Source organism: Phodopus roborovskii, unplaced genomic scaffold (assembly GCF_943737965.1).
Source record: "Phodopus roborovskii unplaced genomic scaffold, PHOROB, whole genome shotgun sequence".
Taxonomy (NCBI): domain Eukaryota; kingdom Metazoa; phylum Chordata; class Mammalia; order Rodentia; family Cricetidae; genus Phodopus; species Phodopus roborovskii.
This window is the reverse complement of record NW_026126599.1, coordinates 3,122,278-3,142,698: the sequence shown is the minus strand read 5'-3', so window position 1 is coordinate 3,142,698 and position 20,421 is coordinate 3,122,278.

Sequence of the window (20,421 nt, the reverse complement as noted above, 5' to 3'; positions counted from 1 at the left end):
CAAAAAAGCCAGAGGCTGCTCTTCCTGCCTTTTACAATCATAAAACGAATCCTGTTCCCCTGTGAAGGTGCCCAGACCCTCCCCTAAACCATAGGCTTTCTTTCAAGAGCCCTGAGTGCACCCAGGGGCTGTCCTCTGGGGAGGAAGGCAGCCCGATGTCTCCCAGACCCTGGTTTCTAGAATATTAACAAGGCTCTAAGACACATATCTAACAGGCAAGAACCAGCATGCATATGGCACCCAGCGAATTATAACTGGAGGCAAGCAGCCAGGCGGACAGGCAGAGGGGCTGCAAGCCGGGGCAGTCGCTGTTAACCAGAGCTCTCCCTAGGAGTGAAGACTGGCACGTGGGTGCTTTCATCTGGTCGTGCTTGGCTCCAACATCAGGCTGCTTTGGGCTTCCTTTGCATCTCAGAGTGGTCAGCTCAGGCGGGAACATAGGGCGGGCAGGCGCTGCTGCCTGCCTCCCCTGCCCCAGCATGGTCAGCTCCCAGAGGGGAGGAGGGGGTGCAGCCCCAGAAGCCCTGCAGGTGCTGAGCGCCTGACTCCTCGCACATCTCACCAACCTATTTTTGTTTCCAGATGCCAATCACACCACCTACTTAGACTCCTTGCTCTGCCCCAGACCTGCTCACAAACACAGCACCCCAAGCTTAAGCCAATTAAGGCAGGAGCCGTGCTTCTGAATTACCCCTCAAGGTTGCAGCTGCTTCTTCCTTCCTTCCTTTCTCTCACACTGTCTCTCCCTGTCTCTCCCCCGCCCTCTCTCTTTCTCTCACTGCTAGAGATGGAACCTGGGTCCTGATGCAGGGTAGGTAAACCCTATCCTTGAGCCATACCTGTAACTGCTCAATGGGAGGGTCAAAGCAGGTGCTTCACCGCAGAGCCACACCCAAGCCCCTCACTGGGGGATTCTAGACAGGTGCTCTACCACTGAGCCACATCCCCAAGCTCAGAATTACCCTTTCTGTAACTTGAAATTGTCTATGTGTTATTTGTCTGGAGTAACCTAGGAGGGTCCCCACAGCTTCCTCAAGAGGAGAAAAGAAGGGAGGTCCTGGCATCACAGACATCCTGAACCACTCTGATTAACATCTTGTGTACCTCGTCTGCCATTCTGAAAATCCCTCAGTATCTAGGTGGTGGTGCACACTTTTCATCCCAGCACTCAGGAGGCAGAATCAGGCAGATCTCTGAGTTCCAGGCCAGCCTTGTCTACAGAACAAGTTCCAGGACAGCCAGGACTACACAGAGAAACTTCTGTGTTGGGGGGGGGGAACCACAAAAAAAAAAAAAAAAACAAGGAAGAAAGAAAATCCCCTGGAGATCACTGTGTGTGAGCTCTGTGTGTGTGCGCATGCGCGTGTGAGAAAGAGAGAGAGAGAGAGAGAGAGAGAGAGAGAGAGAGAGCGCGAGCAAGCGAACGAGAGAGAGAGAGAGAGAGAGAGAGAGAGAGAGAGAGAGAGGTAACACAGAGGCCAGAGGTCAACGTCAGCTGTTCTCCTCAATCATGTCCCATGTTATTTTTGAGGCAGGGTTTCTCATTGGACCTGCAGTTCACTAATTCAGCTGGACTAGCTGTCCATGGAGCTCTGAGGAACCTCCTATCTCCACCTCCCCACAACAGTACTACAGTTGTAGACGTGGACCACTATATCTTCTCTTATGGGGTTCTAATACTCAGTGAGCTATCTCCCCAGCCCAAGACTATTTTTAATCTGACTTTATTCAATCCTTATAACAAGCTTAAAATGTGGTTATCAATATTACCCATCTTATTGCCAAATAAACTGAGGCTCAGAGAGGCAAAGTCAACTGTCCTGGGTTGCACAGCTCAGTTGGATCCTGACTATGATTCAGCTCCCTCTAATCTTGACTCATGGACTCTCTCCTAACCATAGGGTCTTCCCTATGAGCATCCAATTCCCCTCTTACCACCACACATACCAGTCAGGGTCTTTGTTACTGCCAAACACTCACACTCAGGCAAAGCCACAGGAAATGAGAAGTGTTTGTTGTCGGTGAGACAGGGTCTCACTATGTAGCCCAGACAGGCCTGGATTAAGAGCCTACTGCCTCAGCATCATAAGTGCTGGGGTTACAGGCATGTTCCACATACCCAGCTGACAAGAGCTTGCTTTTTACCAGAAGTTTACTAGCTTGGCCATGTCCATCCCAGTCCCAGCTGTTTAAGGTCTGTCCCCTGCATCCTTACTCAGCAGGGCTGCTCATGCACCCACACACATGCTCAGAGCAGCTTAACGGGAGGAAGCCAAACCAGGAAATCCCCCTGGCATTTGCTCCATGTGGAGTGCCAAGGGGCAGCCCCTGCCCCAAACCCAGGGCTTTGAGAAGCAGGACACACACCAGCTCCAGACAACAATGGATGGATGTCACATGGACCACCACAAATTTGAGGCCAGCCTGGGCTATATAGCGAGGCCCTATCTCATAAAAACAAAAAGAAAACAAAAGCAAGACCAACAAGTAGGAAAATAAATAGCATCACAGCACGATAGGTTATTGGGGGGTGGGGACCTAAGGAACTACCTTCCAACGGGAACTGGAGGCTGGTCTGACAGGGTCTGAGTTGGACACCAGAGTAAGCAAGTCTTGCTGTCCCTTCTCATGTCTTTCTCTGGGGTCTGGGAGCCCGGATGTCTACACAGACAGCATTTCCTCTCAAACAGCCCTTGTGGCCATTTTCATCTTCTGGGGTTCTTAGAAGACGCCCCATCCCCACTCTTGGCCACTCTCTCAGCAGTTTTTCCGTCTTGTGTGTCAAGTCTTCACAAGACCACACACTTCACGTAGAAACTGAAGCTGCAGGAGGAAGTGGTCCTAGCAGCCACAGAAAAGCATTGGGGTCATCCTGTCAGCCTTGCCAAATCCTCCTTAGAATAAAATGCCCAAGCTGGGTCTATCACCATCCCTTGCTAATCATCATGGCAGTGACTGTCCAGCAGCCTGCCTATGTCCCACAAAGCTTGAGATCTCAAAGAGCTAGAGATACTGCCATTTTAGGCAGGGGAACCGAAGCACAGAAACTCTTGATTGGTCACAGGTTACAGGGAGAGGCAGGAGGTCTCCTGGTATCCAAGCCATGAACCCCCAGCATGGTAATGAGGGTCTAGGCCAGTAGTTCTCAACCTGTGGGTTGCAGTCCCCATGGGTTGCATATCAGATATTTGCATTATGATTCATAACAGTAGCAAAATTACACTTATGAAATAATGTTATAGTTGGGGGGGGTCACCACAACATGAGGAACTATATTAAAGGGGCACAGCATAAGGAAGGTTGAGAACCACTGTCCTAGAGGAAGGATGCCTAGTGACGAGGCGACATGCACTACCCTCTCCAAAGAAATGACTTCTCTCCCCTGCAGCTATCCCTAGATTCCCTCCCCTTGAGGCGCCTCCCTTCTCTGTCCTGTATCGCTCAAAGTCTGGGACAGCATGCATGTCCTTGCTCAGGATCTAGCTCCCCAGAAAGGCAGCTTGAGGTGACCAAGATCAGGTTGCCCAACTCCACATACTTGTTACCCTCTCTTATTTATATTTTAATTTTGAGACAGGGATTCATCCTGTCGCTCAGGCTAGCCTTGAACTGGCAGCAATGCTCCTGCCTCAGCCTCCCAGTGGCTAGAATTACAGGCTTGCCTCATCACATCCAGCTGATGATGTGATCACCCTCAGCTCCTTGACATTCTGGAGACTACAAAAAAACGCCCAGCAGCTGCAGCCCTTCATTTACTGAGGGAAATCTTAAAGGCCGCTTTAAGCAGCCTCAGGGAGAAGGAAGAGCAAGGCCAGAAACGCTTGGAGAGAGGAAACAGAACTTAGTCGTCTGGGAGAGGTCTCCCCCCTCCCCGTGCAGATCCCACCCTTGCCTGTGAGGCCCAAATTCCAACCTACTTTTCTTTGAGGCAGTGAAAGGTCCGTGCACCTGAGCTTTCCACAGGTTCGGAGTCTCCCTGCACTAGCTCTTGGCCCTTCCTTCCTGGAGCTGTGACATCACCAGGCGGCCTCACTCACACCCATCCCATACACAGACTAGGGAGTAGCCCAGAGAAGAGAGACTTCTGTCTGTCTTTGCTGGGAAATGCCTTCTTTGGGAGCGTTCCCACAGCCTGATTGCCTGACACACACACACCCCACACACAATCTGACGATGTCAAGGCTGGTAGCTGCTGACAGGGAGTGGGCACCTGCCCCTTGGGGACCCTGCTCCTAACTGTCTGGAACTTGACCACCAGCGTGACAATGTATCAAATCCCGGTCCCTGGAGCTCACCTAAACCTCTATCCAAGTCCACCCTGTGCATCCCCGCCGTTCCCGGCACAGGGACACGCTGCCACTACCCAGACGTCCCCCTGGCTTGCGCTGGCTGGAACCCCCACTCCGCAGTACTACCTGCACCCACCCCGAGTATCAAGCCCCCGCCAGGTCCCTTCCTAGTCCCCGCGCCTGGGGCTGCTCTCCACGCACCCCCTACCTCACAGCCCGGTGCCCCAGAGCAGCTTGGTGTGCGGGCCACAGGAACCAAAGCGGTCCTGGCGTGACGTCAGCAAGTGAGACTAGGACTGAAGCGGAATCCGGTGGAAAGTGCAGAAAGGAGGGCGGTAGGAAACGGTGCCACACCCTCCCCAGTGGTGCTCAGACTTCTGATGTTTTGTCTGCTCAGGAGCACGTGGGACACGGACACTCCCAGCAACGTGTGCTTCGGAGCTCATCTCATAGATGGAGGAGAAGCTGGCACATCCCAAGCCAGCCTAAGACACCAGAGGGAAAGTCAAACAGGGTGGGGGTGGGGGAGCATGCCTGTAATCCTAAAACTGACACTGAGGCAAGGATTGACAGCTCCGAGTCAATCTGGGCTATATATAATGAGAAGCTGTCACAAACACAACCAAAGCCAAAACCAAACACACACAAGTTAAAAAAAGAAAAAAGAAAGGAAGGAAAGAAGGAAAGAAAGAAAGAAAAGCCCCAGGCAAGAATGCCTGTGTTCTGAGGAGCAGGAGCTCACTCAGCACAATGTAAACCGTATGGCTGTGCATGCCTATAACCCAAGGTCTCCAGCTTACTATGTTATGTAACCAAGGATGACCTCCAGCTTCTGACTTCCTGCCTCTACCTCCTGCCTCCTGGAGTTGCAGGACTAAAATCATCAAACCCATTTCTACAGTGCTGGGGATTGAACCTGGAGTGGGTTGCATGCACTCAACCAACTGAGCCATATCTCTAGGCCCAGACAGTATTCTGAATGCTTCTAGAGCATTCTCACCAAGTCACCTACAAGTTTGTTCCCATTTTGCTGATGGAAAAACTGAGGGGCAAGCAGGAAAACTGATGGCGCTACAGGCTGGAAACTCAGCTGAGGATTTCTCAACTTCATCAGGTTCTTGTGCTCTTCTTATTCCTCTTCTAGAACATTCTTACCCCAAATACTCAGGAGGATGCCTCAACCTCTGTGGCACCTGTTACCCCAGGTGAATGCTAAATCAGGGTTTTGTCCTGTCCCTCTTGCTAGCTCTGAAGTCCAAGCTCTGGACCCAAAAACAGGGCCTGTCAGAGTTCAATACATACTAGCCAAGGGCAAGAAAAACATAACCTGCCAAATAAATCACCTGGTATAGACCATTCATTGGTGGCTACATGGGACTGTTTAGTCACTTAACAAACACCTTCCATGCTGCCAGGACAGGTAGACAGATAGATAGAGAAGGCTCCATGGAAACCAAGTGCCACACCAAGGACCAGAGGACAAGGGGCAGCTACAACCATGTTGAGGTCACATTAGTCCTGGGTTCTTGGCTGTCTCTGGGGATGTTCTCAAGGCTATGGATGGCCAAACTGAGCCCAGCGTGGGTGGCACCATTCCCTAGGCAGGGGGCCATGAGCTGTGTGAGAATAGAGAAGTGGAGTTGAGCACAAGCAAGCATGTACGTATGTATTCATTTATCCCTGCTCCTGGCTGTGGTTATGATGTGACCAGCAGTTTAAGTCCCTTCCTGGACTCCCCTACTAGGGCTGTAACAGGAACTCTCAGGTAAGGACGCCCCTCCCCTTCCACCCCTCCCCGCCTGCACACACACACCCTGCTAGGCTTCCCCCCCCCAGACTATTTTACCATGGCAACAGAAAAGCAGCTAGGACGGGTGGGGGCTGTTCTTTGCTGTTGAGAACTCTGGTTATAACGTGGGGATGGGGAAGGAGGCTGCTTCGTGTGTGTGTGTGTGTGTGTGTGTGTGTGTGTGTGTGTGTGTGTGTGTGTGTGTGGTTTTGGGTTTTTGTTTTGTTTTTGTCTTTTGAGACAGCGTTTCTCTACGTAGACCAGGCTGTTCTGGAACTCACTCTGTAGACCAGGCTGGCCTCAAACCCAGAAATCTGCCTGCTTCTGCCTCCCTGAGTGTTTGTGATTAAAGGGGTGCACCACCACTGACTGCCCAGTTGGGAGGCTGCTACTTAACAGATACTCAAGGAGTGGAACTCAGGCAGAGGAGGTGACAGAAAATACACTAGCAGGACCAGCAAGAGGGCTCAGCCGGTAAAGGTGCTTGCCACTAAAACCTGGCCACCTGAGTTCAATCCCCAGAACACATGTAAAGAGTCTTCTGACCTCCACACACTTACTCTCTCTCTCTCTCCCTGTGTCTCTCTGTCTCTGTCTCTCTCACACACACACACAGAGAGAGAGAGAGAGAGACAGAGAAATGAGTCACTGGTGGTTCTGCCCACTTGGGAGGGGACAAAGGAGCTTACCACAGTGCTGGGGGGGCCCACAGAGTCTGTTCCATCCCATCCAACCCAGGTGTAGACTCGGGAGCCAAGAGCTGGGAAAATGCTTTCACAGGGATCATGGGACCAAGAGGCCACCTGGAAGCAGCTGCTCTCACACCACATCCTCCTGTCCTGGGCTCTCCAGGAGCTGCTGACATGTGACAAACTGTGTCAGCCCTGCAGTAGCCTCTCTCACCCAGTGAGCCCAGGGAAGTATTCCCATAGAGCCAGGTCAGAGGCACCCTGGAGGGTGTGTCCTAAGGTCCGGGATCTCACGTGACCTCTGAGCCTTCAGACATAGGATGGAAAAGCAAAGCCCAACTCAGGCAGACAGGGGCAGACATGGCTCAGCACTTAAGAGCCAAAATTCTCAGAGGGTCAGAGTTTGGTTCTCAAACCCCAGTACCCAAGCTCCAGGGGAACCAATGCCCTCTTCTGGGCTACACAATACACATAACTAAAAATAAATCTTTAAAACATAAAAAACAGCATTTCAGAAACAGCTGACCTGAGGAGCTCATGGACCCCAGTCTGATAACTGGGAAACCAGCATAGGACCGACTCAGACCCCCTGAATGTGGTGTTGGTTAGGAGGATTGGGCTGTCTATGGGGCCTCTGGTAGTGGATCAGTATTTATCCCTAGTATACGAATGGACTTTGGGAGCCCATTCCACATAAAGGGATACTCTCTCAGCCTAGACACATGGGAGAGGGCCTAGGCATTTTTTCTCCTTCACATTAAAAACCATCTTAAAGGGATTGTCCACATAGTCCTCTCTATTGGAAGCTGTTTCTTTCCTTCCTCTTCCTCCCTCTCCTCCCTTTCTCTCTTCCTTTCTTCTTTACTTCCTCCCTTCCTCCTGGCAAAGATTTAGGTCTCACTATATAGTCCAGGCTGACCTCAAATTCACAGAGCTCCTGTCTCACTTTCCCAAGTGCTGTTATTACAGGCTTGCACAGCAGAGCAGCTAAAATACCACACTTCTGAGAAGTATTTTCTGCTGTACTTCATTAGAGCAAAAACTAAAGCTTTGAGAAAAGATCCACGGTCTGTTCCAAAACTGGTTGCTATGAAGGGATTGGGGAGATGGCTCAGCAGGTAAACGCCTGCCCTGATCACATGAACCCTAGCAGCCAAGAAAAGGCCAGGCATCACTGGGAGGCAGAGCCACAGGATCACCAAGAGAGCCTGCCTCAAAGAAACAGGGTGAACTCTAGGGTGTGGTGTGCACACCTTTAATCCCAGTATTCAGAAAGCAGAAGCAGGAGGATCTCTGTGGGGCCAGCCTGGTCATATCCCAGGTCACCCAGAGATCCTTTCTCAAAAAGCCAAAACCTAGCTTGGAGAGCAATTGAGGACTATGCCTGAGATTGACTGCTGGCCTGCACACAATGTGCACACATAAATGCAGTAGTAACATGTCCATCCTTGTCATAGCTGGGTGATACCAAAGCCACAACAACCAGCCCTCCGGTTGTCATGTCAGCGCTAGAACTTGGAAATCTGTGGGGACTTGATGGACTGAAAGGAATTCCCCAAGGCAGGTGGTCCCCAGGCCAGGATGTTCTGTATGCAGCCACAACCAGCCCAGGTTATTGTCTGTCAGTCACCCACTCTATGCAATGGGACAAATGCCCTCTACCCAAGCAAGACTCTAGACTGCTGGAATATTCTAGAAATTGGATCCCTATCTTTTGTGTCAGGTGTACTCACAGAGCCTTCCTTACCATCACCCTGGACCCTGGTCACCAACCTCTAAACCAGACACACCTAGGGCTCACAGCTGACCACAATAAAAAGTTGCTGTGTTTCCTGTTCCTCAGTTTCTCCAGAGAGAGCATAAAACAATCCCCTTAAAAAGGAGTTCACCCACACCCTCAGCATAAGGTTTTATTTGGAACAAGGGTCTCTGCAGATACAAAGTAAGGAACCAGAGATGAAACCACTCTGAGTGAGTGGACCACTGGTGCAATGAGACCTCTTTTTATAGAGAGGGGAACAGGGTCTTCCTGTGTAGCTGTAGAGCCTGTCTTGGAACTAGCTCTTGTAGACCAGGTTGGTCTCATACTCACAGAGCTCCGTCTGCCCCTGCCTCCCAAGTGCTGGGATTAAAAGTGTGTGCTACCACCGCCTGGCTGGACCTTGAAGTTTTTATTAGTGTGTGTCTGTGGGGCATGGAAGAGGTGCAATCATATCTACCATACTGCATGTTTAGAAATCAGAGAACAACCTGCAGGGGTCTCCTTCCACCACATGAGTCCTGTATTTGCTGAGCCATTTCACTGGCCCCAGCCTTGAAGCCCTGGTGTTTCTGCCTCCACCTCCTGAGTGCCTCCTGAGTGTTGTGTGTGCACACACACACCATCATGCCCAGTGTTTGCATTTCTGGGGTCAGCCCCCAGGCCTCAGTCTGAGCTACACCTCAGCCAATGAGCCTTTGTCAGACAGGAAGTAACAGCCATTGCAACAGGGAGGAGGAAACCCTAAGTGAAGGCTACATGCATGGCTCAGTGGTCGAGCAGATGCCACTGAATTGGTACACTTCATTATCCATATACATATGGATATACATATCTATATACATATCCATATGCATACACATACATACATACATACATACATACATACATACATACATTTGAGATGGGGGTCATTCTGGATTCACATGTAGCTCAGGCTGGCCCTGAACTTACTATGTAGCCCAGGCTGGTCGCAAACTTGCAGCAACCCTCCTGCCTCCGCCTTCCAAGTGTTGAGATTACAGGTGCGTGTCACTATGCCCAGCTGAATGGGTCAAACGTTAAATGGATGGACTCTGTGGCATGTAAATCATATCTCAATAGAGCTGTTTAAAAATACTTGCAGGTCAGATGTGGTGGCACACACTTTTAAACTTGGCACTTGAGAGGCAGAGGCAGGCAGATCTCTGAGTTCAACGCTAGCCTGGTCTATAAAGTGAGTCCAGGGCCAGCCAGGGCTACACAGCAAAACACTTCAAGGCAGAGAAGGAGTGGTGGCCACAGGCAACTAACAGGGAGGAAAGTTCCTTCTAAGAGCCTCTGGAGCAGTGGTTCTCAACCTGTGGGTCACGACCTCTTTAGGGGTCACATATCAAATGTCATGCATATTAGAGGTTTGCATCATGATGCATAACAGCAGCAAACATTATAGTTTAGATGTAGCAATGAAATGATTTTATGGGGGTCAGCACAGCAAGAGGAGCTGTATTAAAGGGGCGTAGCATTAGGAAGGTTGAGAGCCACTGTGGAGGGAGCACATTGTACCCCTACAATCTCAGACTTCTGGCTCCAGAAGGGGCAATGTGGATGAGCTGTGACAGGAGCTCATCTGATCTGGCAAACAGGAAACTGCTTCACACCATGTTGGAAGGATTAGAGGAACTGAGCAATGTCCTTAGCACAGTCATATTCCTTGCTTGGGCAGTCCTTTGTTCAACAGAGAGAGGCAGTGTGTGCCAGGTGCTGGGCTGTGGGGCAGGTGCTGGGCTGTGGGGCAGGTGCTGGGCTGTGGGGCAGGTTCTGGGCTGAGAGGCAGGTGCTGTGCTATGGGGCAGGTGCTGTGCTATGGGGAAGATCTCTGGGCTGTGGGGCAGGTGCTGGGCTGAGGGGCAGGTGCTGGGCTATGGGGCAGGTGCTGTGCTATGGGGCAGATCTCTGGGCTGAGAGGCAGGTGCTGGGCTGAGGGACAGAGTGCTAGGCTGAGGGGCAAAGTGCTGGGCTCAGGGGCAGAGGGCCCAGATACAATTCCAGCAGAGAAAAGGAAGATACAGACGAGGGTGAGGTCCAAGGACAGTGTTAGGGGGCTTGTGCCACACAGTCGGGCCAGCAGGATGAGCCAGAACCTAGGGTAGGGAAGGGTCAAACATGGGAGAGGAGATGGTATGAGCAAAAGCCAGCATGTGCTGAGGCCATGGCAGATGGATGTGGAGTAGGGTTAGGGAGGAGAGTGGGGATGAGGCCACATCACAGCATCACCAAGGTCCCTGAGGAGCTCCCCACTGCCTGGCACTGAGGCCACCTGACAGAGGTTGGGGAGGGATAGGACCAGGCAAGTGATCTTGAGATGCTGGTAAGGGGGTCTAGTCGAGGACAGCAGGGACAGAGGACAGCATGAAGCCCTTAGTTCCATCCCCAGGACCACATACACCACCCGTAATAGCACAAGCCTATAATTCCAGCACTCAGAAGGTAGAGGCAGGAGGATCAGGAGTCAAGTTACACAGAGAAATGGAGGTCGGCCTGGGCTACATGTGAGCCTAGCTCTAGGGGAGCGGGGGAACATAAGGTCTGCTCAAATGGGTAGAAGAGCTTAGGACTCCTTCAAGCCGGGGGAGTTATCTGTCTCAGTTTCCCCATGCCTCCCTATCCACCAGCTTGAGAACAGCCCTTCCATTCGCCTGATGGGGGCAGCCATTTTTCTGGAAGTCTTTTATAGAAGGCTCAGCCATGGTTAGTTGGAACTCTCTAGGTGCCCATCCTGGAGCAGCTGCAGTCCCTTCCCAGGGTCAGCTGGGACTGGGTACAGGGAAATAGCTGAGGACCCTTCCTGGAGGGTCCCAGAAGTCCCTGGGCATGAGAAGCAGCTTGATACGGGGATGGGGATGCACAGGGCTCCAAGGGAGGCCCAGCCGGCCCTGGCCAGGGTCCAGCCGTCTGCTATCAGCCTGTGAATCCACCCTGTGAGCAGCCCAATTAGTATTCACACCAGGCCCACCAGTTCTAAGATCCCTTGTTCCACCCAGACAGCAGCCAGGGTGGCTAAGACTCAGGGGGTGGAATCTCGATAGAAAGTTGAGACTATCTCCCAACAAACAGTGAAGGCCTTATGCTGGGGATCCTGGGTAGGGAGCTGCAACTATAGTATAGTACCCCAAGGCTAGACCAAACCTGAGATGCAGGATGGAGCTGGGCATTAAGATTAGGCTGTCTAACTCCTCTCTCTCTCTCTCTCTCTCTCTCTCTCTCTCTCTCTCTCTCTCTCTCTCTCTCTCTCTCATCTCTGCACAGGTCTGGCTCTCTCTATCATCCTCCAACTCCCCCATCCATTTTATGTGGGCAGGGTGAGAGAGAATCCACCTGCTTTTCAAACAGAAAGAGTACCCCCCCCCGGGCACACAGGAGGGTTCAAGGCATGGTCTTCATGCCCAGTAACGTCTGTCTCTGTCAAGGTTCTCCTTGACTTAGACTGCCTGGAGATGACCCCACAGTCCTCGAATTGGGTCACCAACAACACAAAATGGCAAACTCATCTCAGGGTACCCAGAGCAGGCTGCAGAATGAGGGTTGTCTCACACACACCATCCCCCTCATTCATTGCAGGGTCATACCCCCTGGCGGGGTGGGGTGGCGGAGGGCTGGCTAATACATCTTAGAGCTTAGCTATGTCCTGAAATGGAGAGACTCTTCTTTCATCCATTTGTAGGTGGGAAGCATCAACCTAGAGAGGCACAGAATGAAGTAGGAGAGGATACTAGCAACGTGGAACTCTCAGAACTGTTGGTTACCCTGGACAGGTTTGTATAGAGCCAAGGTCCTGGCCATGCCCGGCCTGGCAACTCCAGACTCCTGTAGCTTTGTCCAAACAGGCAGCAGCACCAGGGGAGCCTCCAGTATGGGGAAGACTGTTGGAAAGGAGTCCTGAGTGAAGCCAGGATCCTCTGAATGCAGGAACTTCATGAGCCAGCACCCTGGCAGTCCATGTGTCCTAAGCAGGACAGGATGATGCACAGGACATTCCCTTCAGAGCACCCAGCACCCAGGAAGACTCATTCAGGAGACCACAGGCACTGGCCTGGGAGCCTGTGTAACACCCTGGGCCTGGGGCTCCTTGGTTCTAGTTACCTGAAGGGTAGACTCACCAAAATAGCCACATCCCCCACATAGATAGAAGAGCTGGGAGAGACTACAACTATAGAGATTCAGTATAGATATGGAGACCTCAGATACAGGGCATAGTACTGTCCTTAGATCCTGCAGAGGTGGCCTTGGGAATCCAAACCTCATCATATACTGTCTCACACTGCAGAAGCTGCCTGTCTCCCAGACACTCCTCTATCCTACCCACAGGACTATAATCAACAAGGAACATCTGGTCAACCTCCATATGGTTTTTGCCTTGACTGCCCAGCCCACTTATTCCTTTCAAGTTCCAGCCCACTGCACAGTATCCCTTATTCTCGCGAGAAAGCTCCATCTTGTCCCTGGAGCTTCCAAGCTTTCTAGCCACCTGGCTCGCCCCAACATGCCTTCACCAGCTCAGTGTGTCCCAGCCGCTTGCCCTCTCATTCCACATGCTACCTCCGTGGGTTGCTTCTGGCACCCCCATTCTAGGAAGATGGGCTTCTTAAACTAGAATGAGAACCAATCTTGTTCAGGCTGCTGGCTGTCTCTTCTCTTTTCCAGACTCTTCATTGCTCCCAGACTCCAGGCCTTTGCCCAGGCTGTGCCTTCCACCCCGAGCACCACCCTTTTCCTCTCTGCCTCACTGACTTCTGTCCAATATGTAAGCTTCAGGCCCAGCAGCTGCCTCCTCCCAGAAGCCCTCCAGTCATGCACTCCCACAGATGAATAATTACCTGGGCAGAGACTGTCTTTGGCCAGGAACTGCACATGAAGTGTGGAGACAGCAACCACAGGTCACCTTGGTATGGTCCCTCAGCATCTATTGATGCTCAGTCTGTAGTGCACATATCCCTGTCAGTCACCTATTTCCCATCTCTGTGCACACCCAGCAGCCATCACACAGAGCACATGCACATGGACACAATTCCTTCTGTTGACATGCATGCACATGTATGCACACATGATCAGACCACCTCTAATAAGCACCACACCAGCACCCATGTGCCTACCCAAGCCCTCACTCACCCTACACATGCCACACACCGCCAGGAGTGCTCGTGTCACTTCAATGGGTGCCGGGAGCTGGGTAGTGCGAGCGGCTGCTGGCCGCCTCTGCCTGCCAGCATTTGCCAAGCAGTTACCATGGCGACACATCTTGGCTCTGGCAGGAACTGATGTGTGTGGGGAAGAGGGTCCCATAGAGGAGGCGAGATGGGAGGTCTCTATGTCCTCCGCTCCTGGCACAAATGGGGGAGGGGATGTCCCACAAGTGGAGACATTCTCAAATTAGGCTTGCACCTCAAGAAGGGGATTCTGAGCTGCCTGGCACAGGAGCAGACATAGGTCATTCAGTCATTCAACAAACCTCCTAGCATAGCCACTCTCTGCTAATGGCAAGGGCTGCAATGTTGTCTGTCATGTACGTTTACCAAGAACGCCAGGTCTGACACTCAGTGTCCCCAAAGCCCCTCAGAAGGTTCTGTCCCAGGGAGCTCAATTGACATCCCTTGAGCAATGAGTCCTTTGTCCATCTTCTCTGACAACAGGGAGGGGATGCTGGGTACCCCTTGGAAAACCACTCACTCAGCACCTCCTCACCCCTCCTGAGTCACCACATCCGGCTCTGTGTTCCTCGACTGGTTCCTCTCAGAAGTGGAGTCTTTGCCCATCTTTCAGCCTAGGCTTGTCTCCTGGCTTAGTTTGGACAATAAAAGAAGACAATCAGTAACGTAATTTCCACACAAGCATGAGGACTTGAATTCAGACTCCTAACACCTACATAAAAAGCCAGATGGGTCCTGGCAGTGGTGGTGAATGCCTTTAGTCCCAGCACTTAGGAGGCAGGCGAATCTCTGTGGGTTCAAGGCCAGCCTGGTCTACAGAGTGAGTTCCAGGACAACCAAGGCTATACAGAGAAACCCTGTCTTGAAAAACCAAAAAAGGAAAAAAAAAAAAAAAAAAAAAAAAAGCCAGATGGAGGCGTGTGCCCCTATAATTCACAAGCCAGGGATGTAGTGACAGGCACATCCCTGGGGCTTGCAAGGGAGCCTAGCCTAATTATAAGCTTTGAGCTCAGTTGAGAAACTCTATCTCAAAAGATAAGTGTGGGGGATAGAGAGACGGCTCAGAAGCTAAGTGGCATTGCTTTTCCAGGGGACCTGAAATTCTAGCTCCAATACATGTGGCATTCACACACACACACACACACACACACACACACACACACACACAATTAAATAATTAAAATAAGGTGGAGCATGATAGTGATCAAGGAAGACATATGATGTCAACTTCCAAAGCCCACAAGCGCGCACGTGCGCACACACACACCTACACACAAATAGAGGAAAAATGACATGTGACATTGTGCAGGGCCCTGGAGGAACATATACTCCTCTGCCTAGTCCCCCATCCCATCCCCTTTCTGTTTCCCAGGGAGAGTGAGGATCATCAAAGTCTGTCATATTGTTTGGGGGTGCTTTTTTAAGATTTTTCTTTTATGTATATGAAATTGTCCTCTGACCTCCTTATGCACAACACACACACAATTTTAAAAATAAAGAGATTGGCAGGATGAGGTCAGTGGGAAGCCAAGAGCAAAGAAATTAATCCACTGACTGGGGACATCAGTACTAGTAGATGATGTTGCATTGTGTTCTGGTTTGAATGTGGTCGTGTATGTCCTCCAAACACTTGGTGCTATAAGCTTGGTCCCCGTGTGATCCCAGCGCAGGGGTGACAGAGGCAGAAGGAGCTTACTAGCCAGCCAGTTTAGCTGAATTGGTGAACTCCAGGTTCAGTGAGAGACCCTGTCTCAAAAAACAAGGTGGGGGGGCTAGATAGGTGGTCAGGGGAACTGGTTGCTCTTCCAGGGGCCCCAGGTTCATGCCCAACATCCACACCAAGCAGATCACAACCATCTGTGACTCCAGTTCCATGGGATCCAATGCTCTCTTCTTGCTTCTGTGGATACCCACTCAAAGATGGAAGAGGAGGAAAAGGGTGGGGGGAGAGGGAGAGGGAGGAAGACATTTGGTGTCAACCTATGACCTTCACACACATACAGGTTCAAGGAGGGGAGGCCACCTGAAATGGACCTATAGTGTACACACACACACACACACACACACACACACACACACACACACACACCAGGGAGGCAGTAGTGAAAATCTAGCCTTTTGATCATTCATATACTCCTTCTGAATGAAGCCATTCCCTCCTCCTCTGTTGGGAGCTGGGCAATCCAAAGCTTTCTCAGAGCCCCAGTGAAAGGATAAAAGGAACCTATCTCTGTGTCTTTGCCCAGGGGCAGACTTGGCAAGGTCCAGTCTGGGGCTGCGGCCTGGACCTTGAAGGAGTTAAGGTTTTGGCTCCTGGGAACTTGGCTTTTCCCACTAAAGAGACTGAAGTTATCAGTCCCAAGGGTTCCATGTGCTCATTCTCGGACACTCTTGAGATAATCCTGTTCTCCTCTCGTGTTGCTTGGTTAGCCTCCTGCTGACCTCGTCCCACTGTATAATGGCTTTCTGCTGACTCCATCCCACTTCCCCACAGACAGTATAGAAGATGCTGTACTTTAGTCATTGTTTTGTTTTTTGTTTTTCCAGACAGGGTTTCTCTGTATTGCTTTGGAGCCTGTCCTGGAACTTGCTCCATAGACCAGGCTGGCTTCGAACTCACAGAGATCCACCTGCCTCTCTGCCTCCTGAGTGTTGGGATTAAAGGTGTGTGCCACTAATGCCCAACATGATAGGCACCACAGTCACCGAGGGGACAAAACTCTAGCATGTCTGAGCAGGTTCTGTATTGGTCAATTGGGGTGGGAAGATTCATCCTAAATGTAAGTGACCCCATCCCATGGACTGTATTGAATACAAAGGAGAAAGTGAGCTGAGCACCAGCATCCATCTCTCTCTGCTTCCTGACTGTGGACGCCATGGGACCAGCTGCCTCCTACTGTAGCCTATACCTCCCATACCCTGGAACTCGAGCCAAAAATGAAAAATTCCTTCTTCATCCCAAATCACGGAGGACCATCTTTTCAGAGTGCCTCTTCCCATGAGCTCTACAAAGAAGGGGTGTCTATACCGCAAGTGACACTGTAATGACACTGAGTAACTTGTTTTGTGTTCCTGCATGGTTTGTCTCCCCAGACAGAGTCATTTGAGGATATGTGAAAGGGCCCCAGTGTCTCAGTTTCTGTTGCATCCAGTACAACCCAAGTATAGTATCAAGGATGTTTAATCACGAAGGAGCATCTGGCCATCAGGAGACACTGCTACCAAGACACGACCAACATTTTCCTCAGTCACCTCCTAACTCCTTGCCTACAGGGTGTCAGGGTGGGGCCGCTGTGGTGGTCTGAATAAAAATGGCCCCCGTAGGTTCATAGGGAGTGGCACTATTAGGAGGTGTGGCCTTGTTGAAGGAAACGTGTCACTGGGGGTAAGCTTTGAGGTTTCAGAAGCTCAAGCCAAGCCCAGTGTCACTCTCTCTTCCTGCCTGCTGACCCAGTAGAACTCTCAGCTCCTTCTCCAGCACTATGTCTGCCTGCCTGACACCGTGCTTCGCACCATGATGACAATGGACTAAACTACTCTGAACTATAACCAACCTGTTGGAAACTTAAGTACTCTTCCCTTAGAGCTCTCTTCCTCCCCACCCAGCTGTAGAACTCCCGTGCTCTCAAGGTTGATCAAACAAGGTTGTTCTCATAACTTTCCGGTGTGCAGTGCCCATGCCTTGACCCCAGGTGTGGGTGGTGCATGATTTTCTCCTATGCATAGCCCATACCATGGCTTGGGTATATAAGCCCACTACTCTGTAATAAACAGTGGTGGCAGCAGCTTCCTCTTCACTTCTCGTGGTGGTCTGTTAAGTGTTTAAATCCTGACACCCTCTGCCAGCTGGGTACTCTGGCTACACAGGCGCAGAACCAGCCCAATTAAATGTTTTCCTTTGTAAGAGTTGTTGTGGTCATGGTGTGGCTTCATAGCAATAGAAAGCCTAAGACAGCCACCATAGAGATTCTGCCTAGGACATCACCAATCTCAGAGACGGTCATCTGTCAATCTTAGCACTGTCCTGTGGTTCAGTTTCTGTCCCACCTTCAGAGGCACTTGGCTGGTTGTTCTGCCAACTTACTAGGACTGGAATCAAAGTCACTGCATATATATTCATTTTCTCTCCATCTCTTCCCTTCCCCTTCCTCCCTGGCTGCCATGTTATAAACTGCTCAGCCACAGTACACCTTCCCTGGCACAATGGATGGATGCCTCTAAAACCAGTGAAAATAGACCTTTCTTCTCTTACTTTTGTCAGTCATTTTGTTACTAACACTAACAATGATCTACAAAAATAATTAAACAGCCCTATTTGTAATACCAAACCAATAAAGTACTTGGAAGGAAACTCCATTAAGGAGGTGATAGCCCTGCCTAACAAAAACTCAACACATGAATGAAGGAGAATGAGCCACAGAAATCTATGTGACTACATCCCTGAGCTGAGAGGCTAGGGACATTATGTTAAGATAATTGTCCTACCCAAGGTAACCCACACGTCCAATGGTGATTTCTACCAAAATCCCATTAGCATTTTCCATAGAAATGGGGGGGGGGGTAGAGAATCCTGAAGTTTCTATGGAACCACAGGAGTCCCAAATAGCAAAGTGATTCTGTGAAAGTAAAAGAAACATCACACTGCCAAAAGTCAGTCTACTAGAAAGCTCGGCAAAGTCTGGGAGCTGTAACTCAGTGGTTGATAGGCCTGTCTGGTATACACAAGGCCTGGGTTCCATCCTGGTACTGCAAAAAACGGAGCATAGTGATGCATGTCTGCATGCCAGCAACCTCGAGGTGGATGATCAACATTCAAGATCACCCTCATCTATGTAGAAGTTTGCGGCTAGCATAGGATACACAAAAGCAAGTCTCAAAAACAACACAAGGCAAATAAAACTAGAGAAATCATGACAGTATGCTGTATAAACACCCACAGAACAAAGGAAGACACACCTTCACCCATGGAGCCAGGCACCTTCCCACAGGCCACCAGATCTCACTTGGGGGAAAGGGTCTTCTGATGCGCTATTTTATCAATTAGACACCACCCAGAGATATCTGGAACTTCAATAAGAAATTGCCTCCATCCGATCGGCCTATGGACCAGTCTAGGGGTGCATTTTCTTAATGATTAAGGTAAAGGTACTTGCCCACTGTGGGTGTGAAAGGATGAAAATACACCCTAACTCTCTAATGACCATTAAAAGTTAGAAATTTAGAAAAAGCCTATCAGCATGGATTTAAAAATCACCCTTGCTGCATGCAAAGCTCAGGAAAAAAGAAAACACATGAAATACCTTGGTCATGATGACCGGTTTCTGAAAATTATTATTATTCAATAACCACCTAGTTTCTGAAGAATGTTGTTATCCACAACAACAGTCTGGGAACTCTTATGGATCATACTGTCTACAAAGAAAATAACTAAGAGACAGAACTTATGGCAAGAAGGGAAAACTAGAAAGAACAAGTGCCTCTGCCAATAGATATAGATAACTCCCTGACTGGAGAGTACATTCTCCCAGCCACTCAAGGACAAGGCCACTGAGCCCGCTGGTCCTAGAGAAAGAAAACCCCCTAACCTTGCAGGTGCGCTAAACAATCCCACCTTGTAAAATCTGTGTATTCTTTGAAATCTCTGTAACCTAGGAAACCTTATTAACCATTCCAAGTTTTGAACTATCCCATGACCTTGCTTTTAGGCCTAGTGAAAATAACAGGCTAGCTTTGAAACTGGCCTTGGTAGCTTTGATGTAAATCCTATAAAAGCTATCTCAATTCTGCCCTCGAGGTCCTCAGTCCTCTACCCCAGCATGGCGTATGACTGTGGACCCCAGTGCACTTGGAATAAAAACTCCTCATGCTATTTGCATCAAGACGGCTTCTCGTGAGTGATTTGGGATGTCGCCTTTCCTGAGTGAAGGTCCACGCTCTGCAGGTCTTTCAGGTGGTGTAATTCCTTGGAAGGTAGCCCTGGGTACTCTAGGAAAGCAGGCTGAGGCAAGAGCAAGCAGCACTCTCCCATGGCCTCGGCTTCCTACCAGTTCCTACCAACCTTGTGATGGTAAGCTGTAAAGATGAAATAAACCCTCTCCTCCAAAAGCTGCTTTCAATGAGCATGACCCCCTCTAGGCTCATAGGGAGTGGCACTATGAGGAGGTTGAAGGAAGTGTGTCACCGGGTATGAGCTTTGGGTTGTTTTTGTTTTGTTTTCTTTAAGACTTATTTATTTACTACATATACTGTGTCCTACTTGTGTATACCTGCACACCCATTATAAATGTCTGTGAGCCACCATGTGGTTGCTGGGAATTGAACTCAGAACCTCTGTAACATCTCTCCAGCCCCGAGCTTTGGGGTTTTGAGTGCTCAAGTCAAGCCCACTGTCCATCTCTCTTCCTGCTGCCTGCTAACCCAGATGTAGAACTCTCAGCTCCCTCTGCAACACCATGTCTGACTGTGTGCCACCACGCTTCCCACCATGACAATGATGGACTAAATCTCTGAAGTTGTAAGCCAGCCCCAATTGAACATTTTCCATCATAAGAGTTGCTGTGGTCATGGTATCTCTTCACAGCAATAGAAACCCTAACTAAGACAGCTATGGTGAAGGTGCAGCTTCATTTGGGATGGAGACCTCAGCATATCTGAGATGCCAGGGCTGTGGGATGCCCAGCAGGTGTGAGGTAAAACTGACCAGAGTCTT